We start from the raw sequence: 12,297 nt of genomic DNA on the forward strand, positions 1-12,297 counted from the left end.
CATCAGTAATGCCTATCAGTGCTGATTATCAGGGCCATCTATCAGTGCTGCCCATCATTGCCCCCATCAGTGCCCTTCAGTGCTACCTCATCAGTGCAGCCTCATCAGTGAAGGAGAAAACGTACTTATTTACAAAATTAAATAATGGAAACAAAGACAACTTTTTTTTTTCAAAAATGTCAGGCTTTTGTTATTTGTAGCGCAAAAATACCCCCCCTCCAGCTGTGATCAAATACACCTGAAATAAAGCTCTATTTGTGCGGGAGAGAAGATAAAAATGTCATATGGGTACAGTGTTGCATGACCGGGCAATTATCATTTAACCACTTGACGACCGCCTCACGCCGATTTACGTCGGCAAGGTGGCACGGACAGGCAAAATCACGTACATATACGTGATTTGCCTTCCGCGGGTGGGGGGTCCGATCGGACCCCCCCCGGTGCCCGAGGCGGTCGTCTTTTGTCCCACGGCGATCGGAGATGAGGGGGAGGCCATCCGTTCGTGGCCCCCCCCTCGCGATCGCCGCCGGCCAATCACATCATTCCTTTGCTGCTGTATGCTAAACAGCAGCAAAGGAAATGATGTCATCTCTCCTCGGCTCGGTAATTTCCGTTCCGGCCCGAGGAGAGAAGACAGGTATGTGAGTGCACAACACTACACACACACAGTAGAACATGCCAGGCACACTAAACACCCCGATCGCCCCCCGATCCCCCCCAATCACCCCCCCCCCTGTCACAAACTGACACCAGCAGTTTTTTTTTTTTTTTTTCTGATTACTGCATTGGTGTCAGTTTGTGACAGTTACAGTGTTGGGACAGTGAGTATTACCCCCCTGTAGGTCTAGGATACCCCCCTAACCCCCCCTAATAAAGTTTTAACCCCTTGATCACCCCCTGTCACCAGTGTCGCTAAGCGATCATTTTTCTGATCGCTGTATTAGTGTCGCTGGTGACGCTAGTTAGGGACCTAAATATTTAGGTTCGCCGTCAGCGTTTTATAGCGACAGGGACCCCCATATACTACCGAATAAATGTTTTAACCCCTTGATGGCCCCCTAGTTAACCCTTTCACCACTGATCACCGTATAACTGTTACGGGTGACGCTGGTTAGTTTGTTTATTTTTTATAGTGTCAGGGCACCCGCCGTTTATTACCGAATAAAGGTTTAGCCCCCTGATCACCCGGCGGTGATATGCGTCGCCCCAGGCAGCGTCAGATTAGCGCCAGTACCGCTAACACCCACGCACGCAGCATACGCCTCCCTTAGTGGTATAGTATCTGAACGGATCAATATCTGATCCGATCAGATCTATACTAGCGTCCCCAGCAGTTTAGGGTTCCCAAAAACACAGTGTTAGCGGGATCAGCCCAGATACCTGCTAGCACCTGCGTTTTGCCCCTCCGCCCGGCCCAGCCCAAGTGCAGTATCGATCGATCACTGTCACTTACAAAACACTAAACGCATAACTGCAACGTTCGCAGAGTCAGGCCTGATCCCTGCGATCGCTAACAGTTTTTTTGGTAGCATTTTGGTGAACTGGCAAGCACCAGCCCCAGGCAGCGTCAGGTTAGCGCCAGTAGCGCTAACACCCATGCACGCACCGTACACCTCCCTTAGTGGTATAGTATCTGATCGGATCAATATCTGATCCGATCAGATCTATACTAGCGTCCCCAGCAGTTTAGGGTTCCCAAAAACGCAGTGTTAGCGGGATCAGCCCAGATACCTGCTAGCACCTGCGTTTTGCCCCTCCGCCCGGCCCAGCCCAGCCCACCCAAGTGCAGTATCGATCGATCACTGACACTTACAAAACACTAAATGCATAACTGCAGCGTTCGCAGAGTCAGGCCTGATCCCTGCGATCGCTAACAGTTTTTTTGGTAGTATTTTGGTGAACTGGCAAGCACCAGCCCCAAGCAGCGTCAGATTAGCGCCAGTACCGCTAACACCCACGCACGCACCATACAGCTCCCTTAGTGGTATAGTATCTGATCGGATCAATATCTGATCCGATCAGATCTATACTAGCGTCCCCAGCAGTTTAGGGTTCCCAAAAATGCAGTGTTAGCGGGATCAGCCCAGATACCTGCTAGCACCTGCATTTTGCCCCTCCGCCCGGCCCAGCCCACCCAAGTGCAGTATCGATCGATCACTGTCACATACAAAACACTAAACGCATAACTGCAGCATTCGCAGAGTCAGGCCTGATCCCTGCGATCGCTAACAGTTTTTTGGTAGCTTTTTATTGAACTGGCAAGCGCCAGCGGCCTAGTACACCCCGGTCGTAGTCAAACCAGCACTGCAGTAACACTTGGTGACGTGGCGAGTCCCATAAGTGCAGTTCAAGCTGGTGAGGTGGCAAGCACAAGTAGTGTCCCGCTGCCACCAAGAAGACAAACACAGGCCCGTCGTGCCCATAGTGCCCTTCCTGCTGCATTCGCCAATCCTAATTGGGAACCCACCGCTTCTGCAGCGCCCGTACTTCCCCCATTCACATCCCCAACCAAATGCAGTCGGCTGCATGAGAGGCATTTTCTTTATGTCCTCCCGAGTACCCCTACCCAACGAACCCCCAAAAAAGATGTCGTGTCTGCAGCAAGCGCGAATATAGGCGTGACACCCGCTATTATTGTCCCTCCTGTCCTGACAATCCTGGTCTTTGCATTGGTGAATGTTTTGAACGCTACCATTCATTAGTTGAGTATTAGCGTAGGGTACAGCATTGCACAGACTAGGCACACTTTCACAGGGTCTCCCAAGATGCCATCGCATTTTGAGAGACCCGAACCTGGAACCGGTTACCGTTATAAAAGTTAGTTACAAAAAAAGTGTAAAAAAAAAAAAATATATATAAAATAAAAATAAAATAGTTGTCGTTTTATTGTTCTCTCTCTCCCTATTCTCTCTCTCTTGTTCTGCTCTTTTTTACTGTATTCTATTCTGCAATGTTTTATTGTTATTATGTTTTATCATGTTTGCTTTTCAGGTATGCAATTTTTTATACTTTACCGTTTACTGTGCTTTATTGTTAACCATTTTTTTGTCTTCAGGTACGCCATTCACGACTTTGAATGGTTATACCAGAATGATGCCTGCAGGTTTAGGTATCATCTTGGTATCATTCTTTTCAGCCAGCGGTTGGCTTTCATGTAAAAGCAATCCTAGTGGCTAATTAGCCTCTAGACTGCTTTTACAAGCCGTGGGAGGGAATGCCCCCCCCACCGTCTTCCGTGTTTTTCTCTGGCTCTCCTGTCTCAACAGGGAACCTGAGAATGCAGCCGGTGATTCAGCCAGCTGACCATAGAGCTGATCAGAGACCAGAGTGGCTCCAAACATCTCTATGGCCTAAGAAACCGGAAGCTACGAGCATTTTATGACTTAGATTTCGCCGGATGTAAATAGCGCCATTGGGAAATTGGGGAAGCATTTTATCACACCGATCTTGGTGTCATCAGATGCTTTGAGGGCAGAGGAGAGATCTAGGGTCTAATAGACCCCAATTTTTTCAAAAAAGAGTGTCACTACCTATTGCTATCATAGGGGATATTTACATTCCCCGAGATAACAATAAAAATGATTAAAAAAAAAAAAATGAAAGGAACAGTTTAAAAATAAGATAAAAAAGCAAAAAAATAATAAAGAAAAAAAAAAAAAAGCACCCCTGTCGCCCCCTGCTCTCGCGCTAAGGCGAACGCAAGCAGCGGTCTGACGTCAAACGTAAACAGCAATTGCACCATGCATGTGAGGTATCGCTGCGAAGGTCAGATCGAGGGCAGTAATTTTTGCTGTAGACCTCCTCTGTAAATCTAAAGTGGTAACCTGTAAAGGCTTTTAAAGGCTTTTAAAAATGTATTTATTTTGTTGCCACTGCACGTTTGTGCGCAATTTTAAAGCATGTCATGTTTGGTATCCATGTACTCGGCCTAAGATCATCTTTTTTATTTCATCAAACATTTGGGCAATATAATGTGTTTTAGTGCATTAAAATTTAAAAAAGTGTGTTTTTTCCCCAAAAAATGCATTTGAAAAATCGCTGCGCAAATACTGTGTGAAAAAAAAAAATGAAACACCCACCATTTTAATCTGTAGGGCATTTGCTTTAAAAAAATATATAATGTTTGGGGGTTCAAAGTAATTTTTTTGCAAAAAAAAAATAACTTTTTCATGTAAACAATGAGTGTCAGAAAGGGCTTTGTCTTCAAGTGGTTAGAAGAGTTGGTGATGTGTGACATAAGCTTCTAAATGTTGTGCATAAAATGCCAGGACAGTTCATGACCCCATTTTGGAAAGTAGACACCCCAAGCTATTTGCTGAGAGGCATGTCGAGTCCATGGAATATTTTATATTGCGACACAAGTTGCGGGAAAGAGACAAATTTTTTTTTTTTTTTTTGCACAAAGTTGTCACTAAATGATATATTGCTCAAACATGCCATGGGAATATGTGAAATGACACCCCAAAATACATTCTGCTGCTTCTCCTGAGTACGGGGATACCACATGTGAGACTTTTTGGGAGCCTAGCCGCGTACGGGACCCCGAAAACCAAGCACCGCCTTCAGGCTTTCTAAGGGCGTGAAATTTTTATTTCACTCTTCACTGCCTATCACAGTTTCGGAGGCCATGGAAAGCCCAGGTGGCACAAAACCCCCCTCCAATGACCCCATTTTGAAAAGTAGACACCCAAAGCTATTTGCTGAGAGGTATAGTGAGTATTTTGCAGACCTCACTTTTTGTCACAAAGTTTTGAAAATTGAAAAAAGAAAAAAAAAAAAGTTTTTTCTTGTCTTTCTTCATTTTCAAAAACAAATGAGAGCTGCAAAATACTCACCATGCCTCTCAGCAAATAGCTTGGGGTGTCTACTTTCCAAAATGGGGTCATTTGGGGGGGTTTTGTGCCACCTGGGCATTCCATGGCCTCCGAAACTGTGATAGGCAGTGAAGAGTGAAATCAAAAATTTTCACCCTTAGAAATCCTGAAGGCGGTGCTTGGTTTTCGGGGCCCCGTACGCGGCTAGGCTCCCAAAAAGTCCCACACATGTGGTATCCCCATACTCAGGAGAAGCAGCTAAATGTATTTTGGGGTGCAATTCCACATATGCCCATGGCCTGTGTGAGCAATATATCATTTAGAGACAACTTTGTGCAAAAAAAAAAAAAAAAAAAAAAAGTGTCACTTTCCCGCAACTTGTGTCAAAATATAAAATATTCCATGGACTCAATATGCCTCTCAGCAAATAGCTTGGGGTGTCTACTTTCCAAAATGGGGTCATTTGGGGGGGTTTTGTGCCACCTGGGCATTCCATGGCCTCCGAAACTGTGATAGGCAGTGAAGAGTGAAATCAAAAATTTACACCCTTAGAAATCCTGAAGGTGGTGATTGGTTTTCGGGGCCCCGTACGCGGCTAAGCTCCCAAAAAGTCCCACACATGTGGTATCCCCATACTCAGGAGAAGCAGCTGAATGTATTTTGGGGTGCAATTCCACATAGGCCCATGGCCTGTGTGAGCAATATATAATTTAGTGACAACTTTTTGTAAATATTTTTTTTTTTTTTGTCATTATTCAATCACTTGGGACAAAAAAAATAAATATTCAATGGGTTCAACAGGCCTCTCAGCAATTTCCTTGGGGTGTCTACTTACCAAAATGGGGTCATTTGGGGGGCTTTTGTACTGCCCTGCCATTTTAGCACCTCAAGAAATGACATAGGCAGTCATAAACTAAAAGCTGTGTAAATTACAGAAAATGTATCTAGTTTGTAGACGCTATAACTTTTGCGCAAACCAATAAATATATGCTTATTGACATTTTTTTTACCAAAGACATGTGGCCGAATACATTTTGGCCTAAATGTATGACTAAAATTTAGTTTATTGGATTTTTTTTATAACAAAAAGTAGAAAATATCATTTTTTTTCAAAATTTTCGGTCTTTTTCCGTTTATAGCGCAAAAAATAAAAACTGCAGAGGTGATCAAATACCATCAAAAGAAAGCTCTATTTGTGGGAAGAAAAGGACGCAAATTTCGTTTGGGTACAGCATTGCATGACCGCGCAATTAGCAGTTAAAGCGACGCAGTGCCAAATTGGAAAAAGACCTCTGGTCCTTAGGCAGCATAATGGTCCGGGGCTCAAGTGGTTAAAGTGTGCCAGCGCTGACAGATGAAAACTGAGCTGGGCAAGAAGGGGGTAAAAGTGCCCAGTATTGAAGAGGCTATATGTTGTTTTGTTTGTTACTTCTGACCCACATTATATTGTACATAGACCTGACCAAGGTGTTCATTGTCTCAACAGTTGCTGGTTTTAAATAAGTTCTTCTGCCAGGTAGCCTAAGTAAGACAAAAATATCCTTTTTTGTGTCCACCCTTCTTAACTCACAACAAGGAGTCTAATCAGGCTGAATAGTCACCGAGACCGGATGTAAACCCCTGACAAGGATCCCGTTCTCTTCGCCCGGCAATGCAGGATACCACAGATGAGGGCTCTCATTGGGCAGTGTGAACCAGGGAAAAGGAAAAAATGCTCCTTATAGTGTAAAAAGTCTTGGTTTATTTAAAAATGTAAATGTACTCAGCCTGATTAGACTCCTTGTCTTGAGGTAAGGAGGGTGGACAAACGCCTGGGAGAGCCCTCATTTTGTTTATCCTGCATTGCCGGGCGGAGAGGAAGGGAATCCCGGTTGAAAGGAGCAGAAAGGCATTTTTTATCAATTTTGTTTGATGTTTTTACATACACCTGGGCACTGAGCACTTTGTTTATTCATGTGGTACCACTGAAGAAGCCGCAAATGCAGCCAAATATGTTGGGCTGTTCATATGCCAGGGCCAGTGGCAATATTATTATTGTGAAAGTCCTTAACATCCATGGGCTTCCTTTGGTGAGTAAAGATGTGGCATCTTACAATTACAACCCCTGGCAAAAATTATGGAATCACCAGTCCCTGAGGATGTTCCTTCAGTTGTTTATTGTTGTAGAAAAAAAGCAGATCACAGACATGGCCAAAAACTAAAGGCATTTCAAATGGCAACTTTCTGGCTTTAAGAAACACTAAAAGAAATCAAGAAAAATAATTGTGGTGGCCAGTAAGAGTTAGATTTATAGAACAAGCACAGGGAATAAATTATGGAATCACTCAATTCTGAGGAAAAAATTATGGAATCATGAAAAACAAACAAAATAACACTCCAACACATCACTAGTACTTTGTTGCACCACCTCTGGCTTTTATAACTGCTTGCAGTCTCTGAGGCATTGACTTAATGAGTGATAAACAGTACTCTTCATCAATCTGTCTCCAGCCTTCTCTTATTGCTGTTGCCAAATCATCTTTGCAGGTTGGAGCCTTGTCATGGACCATTTCCTTTAACTTCCACCACAGATTTTCAATTGGATTGAGATCCGGACTGTTTGCAGGCCATGACATTGACCTTATGTGTCCTTCTTCAAGGAATTTTTTCACAGTTTTTGCTCTAAGGCAAGATGCATTATCATCTTGATATATGATTTCATCATCCCCAAACATCCTTCAATAGATGGGATAAGAAAAGTGTCCAAAATTTCAATGTAAACCTGTGCATTTATTGAAGATTTAATGACAGCCATTTCCCCAGTGCCTTTACCTGACATGCAGCCCCATATCATAATTGACTGTGGAAATTTGCATGTTTTCTTCAGACAGTCGTCTGCATAAATCTCATTGGAACGGCACCAAACAAAAGTTCCAGCATCATCACCTTGCCCAATGCAGATTCGAGATTCATCACTGAATATGACTTTCATCCAATCATCCACAGTCCACGATTGCCTTTCCTTAGCCCATTGTAACCTTAGCCCATTGTAACCTTGTCATTTTGTGTTTAGGTGTTAGAGATGGCTTTCTTTTAGCTTTTCTGTATGTAAATCCCATTTCCTTTAGGCGGTTTCTTACAGTTCGGTCACAGATGTTGACTCCGGTTTCCTCCCATTTGTTCCTCATTTGTTTTGTTGTACATTTTCTGTTTTCAAGGCATATTGCTTTAAGTTTTCTGCCTTGACGCTTTGATGTCTTCCTTGGTCTACCAGTATGCTTGCCTTTAACCACCTTCCCATGTTGTTTGTATTTGGTCCATGTTTTAGACACAGCTGACTGTGAACAACCAACATCTTGTGCAACACTGCGTGATGATTTACCCTCTTTACCTACATACTAACAAGCAGATTTAATCTGATGCAGGTGTTAGTGTTTGTAATGAAAATTTACAGGGTGATTCCATAATTTTTTCCTCAGAATTGAGTGATTCCATAATTTATTCCCTGTGCTTGTTCTATAAATCTAACTCTTACTGGCCACCACAATTATTTTTCTTGATTTCTTTTAGTGTTTCTTAAAGCCAGAAAGTTGCCATTTGAAATGCCTTTAGTTTTTGGCCATGTCTGTGATCTGCTTTTTTTCTACAACAATAAACAACTGAAGGAACATCCTCAGGGACTGGTGATTCCATAATTTTTGCCAGGGGTTGTACCATGACCTATTGAGTCCAATGAAATTCGGAAATTACAGTGACATGCTGAAAACATGTCTGTAGTAAATTTGAGCCTAGCCTTCCTATTTAAAATTGTTCTGAAGCTGGCCAATTTTACAAGGCTACGTCACCTACAGTCTTTTAATAATTTTAGTACTCTTGTAATCTTTTTCTCTAGTGCATTTCAGCCAATTTTTCCTCATTAAAGATGTCCTCTTACTGTCATTTTAGATTGCATACCTATGGCTTTGGCAACCCTGGCTTAACCACTTCCCTTCATCTAGAATGACCTCCCATTTCTTAGAACTATAGTTAATCTTTATTGGGTGGATAAGAACCCCTGAGGCACTCTATTCCCTTTACCCTACCCTTTCTTCTCCTAATCCCCACCCTTTTGTTATTATCTTATTTCACCTTGTCTCCTCTTTTCTGTTCTTGTACTTTCCTCTATTTCTTTCTTATGTTTCTACCCTCTTTTTGGGGTTTTGAAGTTCTTGATGAGTTCTGCTGGCCATGGCCATTTATTCCCAAAATCCATTTGTTCCTCTTTCCTCCTCATTTGTCCCTCATTTTGGTCTGATCTATATAGTTGCGTCTAAAATGCACTTTTTATTTTTCGAAAAGTGTATTACACTGCTAAACCTTTCATCCAATTTCTAAATTGCTGCATTTGTAAACTTCAACAGTCAGTACTGTATAAAGGAATAGTAGTGGTAGAAAAAAAGCACTTGTGGGTTTAACTAGTAATGTTTTTGTATAATTCCCCTTTAAGGGGGCATGGCAGGGGTGTGTCCTATGCCTACGTAGTTTTTTTTCCCTTCTCAAAAAGTTAGGAGGTATGCTCTCTAGTCATGTGGCCACACACCCCCACAAGCCACATCCTCTCCATGCTGATCTTGGTCATCATGGCATGGAAGCTTGGCGTACTATCAATATGCACAGTGGGTCATGAGCAAGTGCAAATACAGTAACACGAGAAACCTCGTGGCTGAAAGGATATTAAACATTAATACAAACCCAGCTTGCTAAAGTACAAAAGTCAAAGAAGATAAAATATCACCTAGCAGAGGATGGTTTCGATCCATCGACCTCTGGGTTATGGGCCCAGCACGCTTCCACTGCGCCACTCTGCTACATGTTAAAGTGTTGCTGAAATTCTAATATAAGTTACTTGCTGACATTGCTGACAGTTAAATGCACCTAGTGGGAAATATGCTGTGACTGCTGATCCCTGAGGAGGCTTTGTAGTTATCAATTAATGCCATTCAAGTGTATTAAATATAGGAGCTTATTGCTTATATAAAACCCAGGAAACAAAACAGATATTTCAGTAAATGCTACTTGACATTTATAACTCACTCATAATGTTCGATCCCAGCACAAAGACAGATACGCATATATATGCGGACCCATGGAAAAAAGCCCAGTCCAGTTAGGCAGCATATATGTGTACTGACAGTGTGAAGAGGTTAAAATAATCATCGTCAGCCTGAAGATTAGTTAAACTAGAGTCAATAGCTGTGTACAATAAAGTAAACATTCTTAAAAAGGAACTGCAGTGTGCTCACATAATTTGTATTAAAACATCTTTGTCATTCTGAAGTTTCCCTCCAACCACTTTGCATATTATTTTATATATACTGTGATTCTGTACTTGCCATATATGCTGCAGAAATCTCCCTCCACTAAGGCCCCTTTCACACTGAGGCACTTGTAAAATGCCAGTAAAACACTGAGTACTTTTGAAGAGCTTTTCAGGCGCTTTTGAAGCGCTTTCCATTCATTTCAATGGAGAGGGGTGTTTTTTCAACACCCTGCCAGCGCACTGCCCCAGTGTGAAAGCATTCATTGATGTTAATGAAAATAGGTTTTCGTGAGCTTTTCAGGTGCTTTTTTTTTGCGTGAAAGTGCCTGAAAAGCGCCTCAGTGTGAAAGGGGTCTAAGTCTGGCTGCATCCATTTTAACTGTGGGAAGCTAAAGCTGCTGCCTGTTCACTTCCTGAATTTACGCAGACACACAGAGGCACACCTCCAGCTCTGCAGCCCTGTAGCTCTCATTTGCCCTCTTATGACTCATCCCCCTCCCTTCCTGGCAAACTCTCATGAGAGTTAGAAAGAGAGAGCTGTGCATGATGTCATAAGCCTAGGCTAATGACCAGACAAGAAACAGGAAGTGGGCTGTATAGGGTATTTACTGGCAGAAAAAAAAAAAAATTTAATATCCAAAGTTAAAACAACAAGGGCAGAGGATTTAATAGATGGAAAGATGAAAAAAAGGCTGAAGGTCAGCTTTAAGCAAGAAAAAAACATCTCCGTCATCAAGAATGTGAATATGTGTGGAACAAACTAGACAAAGTGGCTATGTAATAAAACATTTACATTTTAAAAATTGAATTTTATTTTGAAAAAAAAAATATGAAAAAGATCACGTGTGGTGAGTTCATACTGAAAATTAAGTGAGTACACCTATTATTATAAATACGGTAAAGTTTAAAAATGAATTACCTCAGAAGAGGTTGGCCTGCTAAGTAGTAATGCATTTCGCAATCATAATGCCAGACATAAATTGTAATCTGCTTTAGTAGGCAGCAATTTCAGAGAGATAGAGAGACAAGGCAGATTTTTATCAAGAAATAAAATTAGAGTCTATTATTTCACAGAAAATAGCTAAATCATATTGTACTGTTGATTAATTGTATGTATTCAGATTTAGTAAGCCTTAAATTCAGAAAAAGAGACCAAGCAGGTTTTATCACAAGATAAAAATTAGAGTCTATTTTACAAACAATAGCCAGAAATATTTTGCAGTCAATGATCTGCATGTAGTAAGTTGGTTATTTTCATGAGGCACGTTTAATCCCAAAATAAAAATTAGAGTTAATTCCTCCACAAACAATAGCAGAAAATATGTAGACTTTAATGGGATTTTCCTCTAAGATCAGGTTCATAGTGTACTGTCAATGAACTGTATGTAGTCAGATTTAGTAGGCCCTAATTTCAGAAAAAAATTCAAAATAAAAATTAGAGTATTTTAATAACAATAGCCAGAAATATTTTAAAGTCAATGAACTGTGTGTAGTCAGCTTTAGTAAGTTGCAATTTCAGAAGAGACAAGGCAGGTTTTGTCTAAAAATAAAAATAAGTCTTTTGTTTCAATAACAAGAGTCAGACATATACTGTAGTACAGTTGATTCAAATGTATGTATGTATGTATCAGGTTCAATTCATTTTGAACAAGATTTATCAAACTCTTGGTGAAGAGATTTTCCCAGTACTTATTATCAATCACATTGAAAAGAAACACTCTTTCAACAAGTGAGAAGTAAATATGTAAATTACCACTCTATTTTTCATTTTAATTACTACTTTTTCTACCTGTTGATTTTGGGTTTGTTGCCCTTTTAACTCAAACATAGCAAAAACTAAATGGAAAAGGCCAATGGAGTCCTATCGGACCCCTTCCCAATAACAAATGGGACGAGACAGGGATGCCCACTTTCCCCGCTCCTATTTGCTCTCTCCCTGGAACCCTTTCTATCCAAAATTAGATTGAACCCCGACATTCAGGGGATATCAATTGGTCCTTTGCAACACAAGAACTCGGCCTATGCAGACGACCTGCTCTTTTCACTAACCAACCCAGGAGTATCCCTACCGAATCTATTTGCAGAATTCGAGATATACGAGAAAATATCAAACCTTAAAATAAATTTTTCCAAATCAGGAGCAATGGGGATATCACTACAGGGCCATATTCTTCTGAATTTACAATCAAATTTTAAATTTAAATG

The 12,297-nt window shown here is 41.4% G+C and overlaps 1 non-coding gene across 1 annotated transcript; it reads right to left on the reverse strand.

Moving 5' to 3' along the window:
• Positions 1 to 9,568: 9,568 nt before the first annotated feature.
• Positions 9,569 to 9,640, reverse strand: TRNAM-CAU (transfer RNA methionine (anticodon CAU)). The gene has a single exon. It is a non-coding gene; the product is annotated as a tRNA-Met (tRNA).
• Between the last annotated feature and the right edge of the window lie 2,657 nt (positions 9,641 to 12,297).

The sequence above is a fragment of the Aquarana catesbeiana genome, linkage group LG03 (genome assembly GCF_042186555.1).
Source record: "Aquarana catesbeiana isolate 2022-GZ linkage group LG03, ASM4218655v1, whole genome shotgun sequence".
Taxonomy (NCBI): domain Eukaryota; kingdom Metazoa; phylum Chordata; class Amphibia; order Anura; family Ranidae; genus Aquarana; species Aquarana catesbeiana.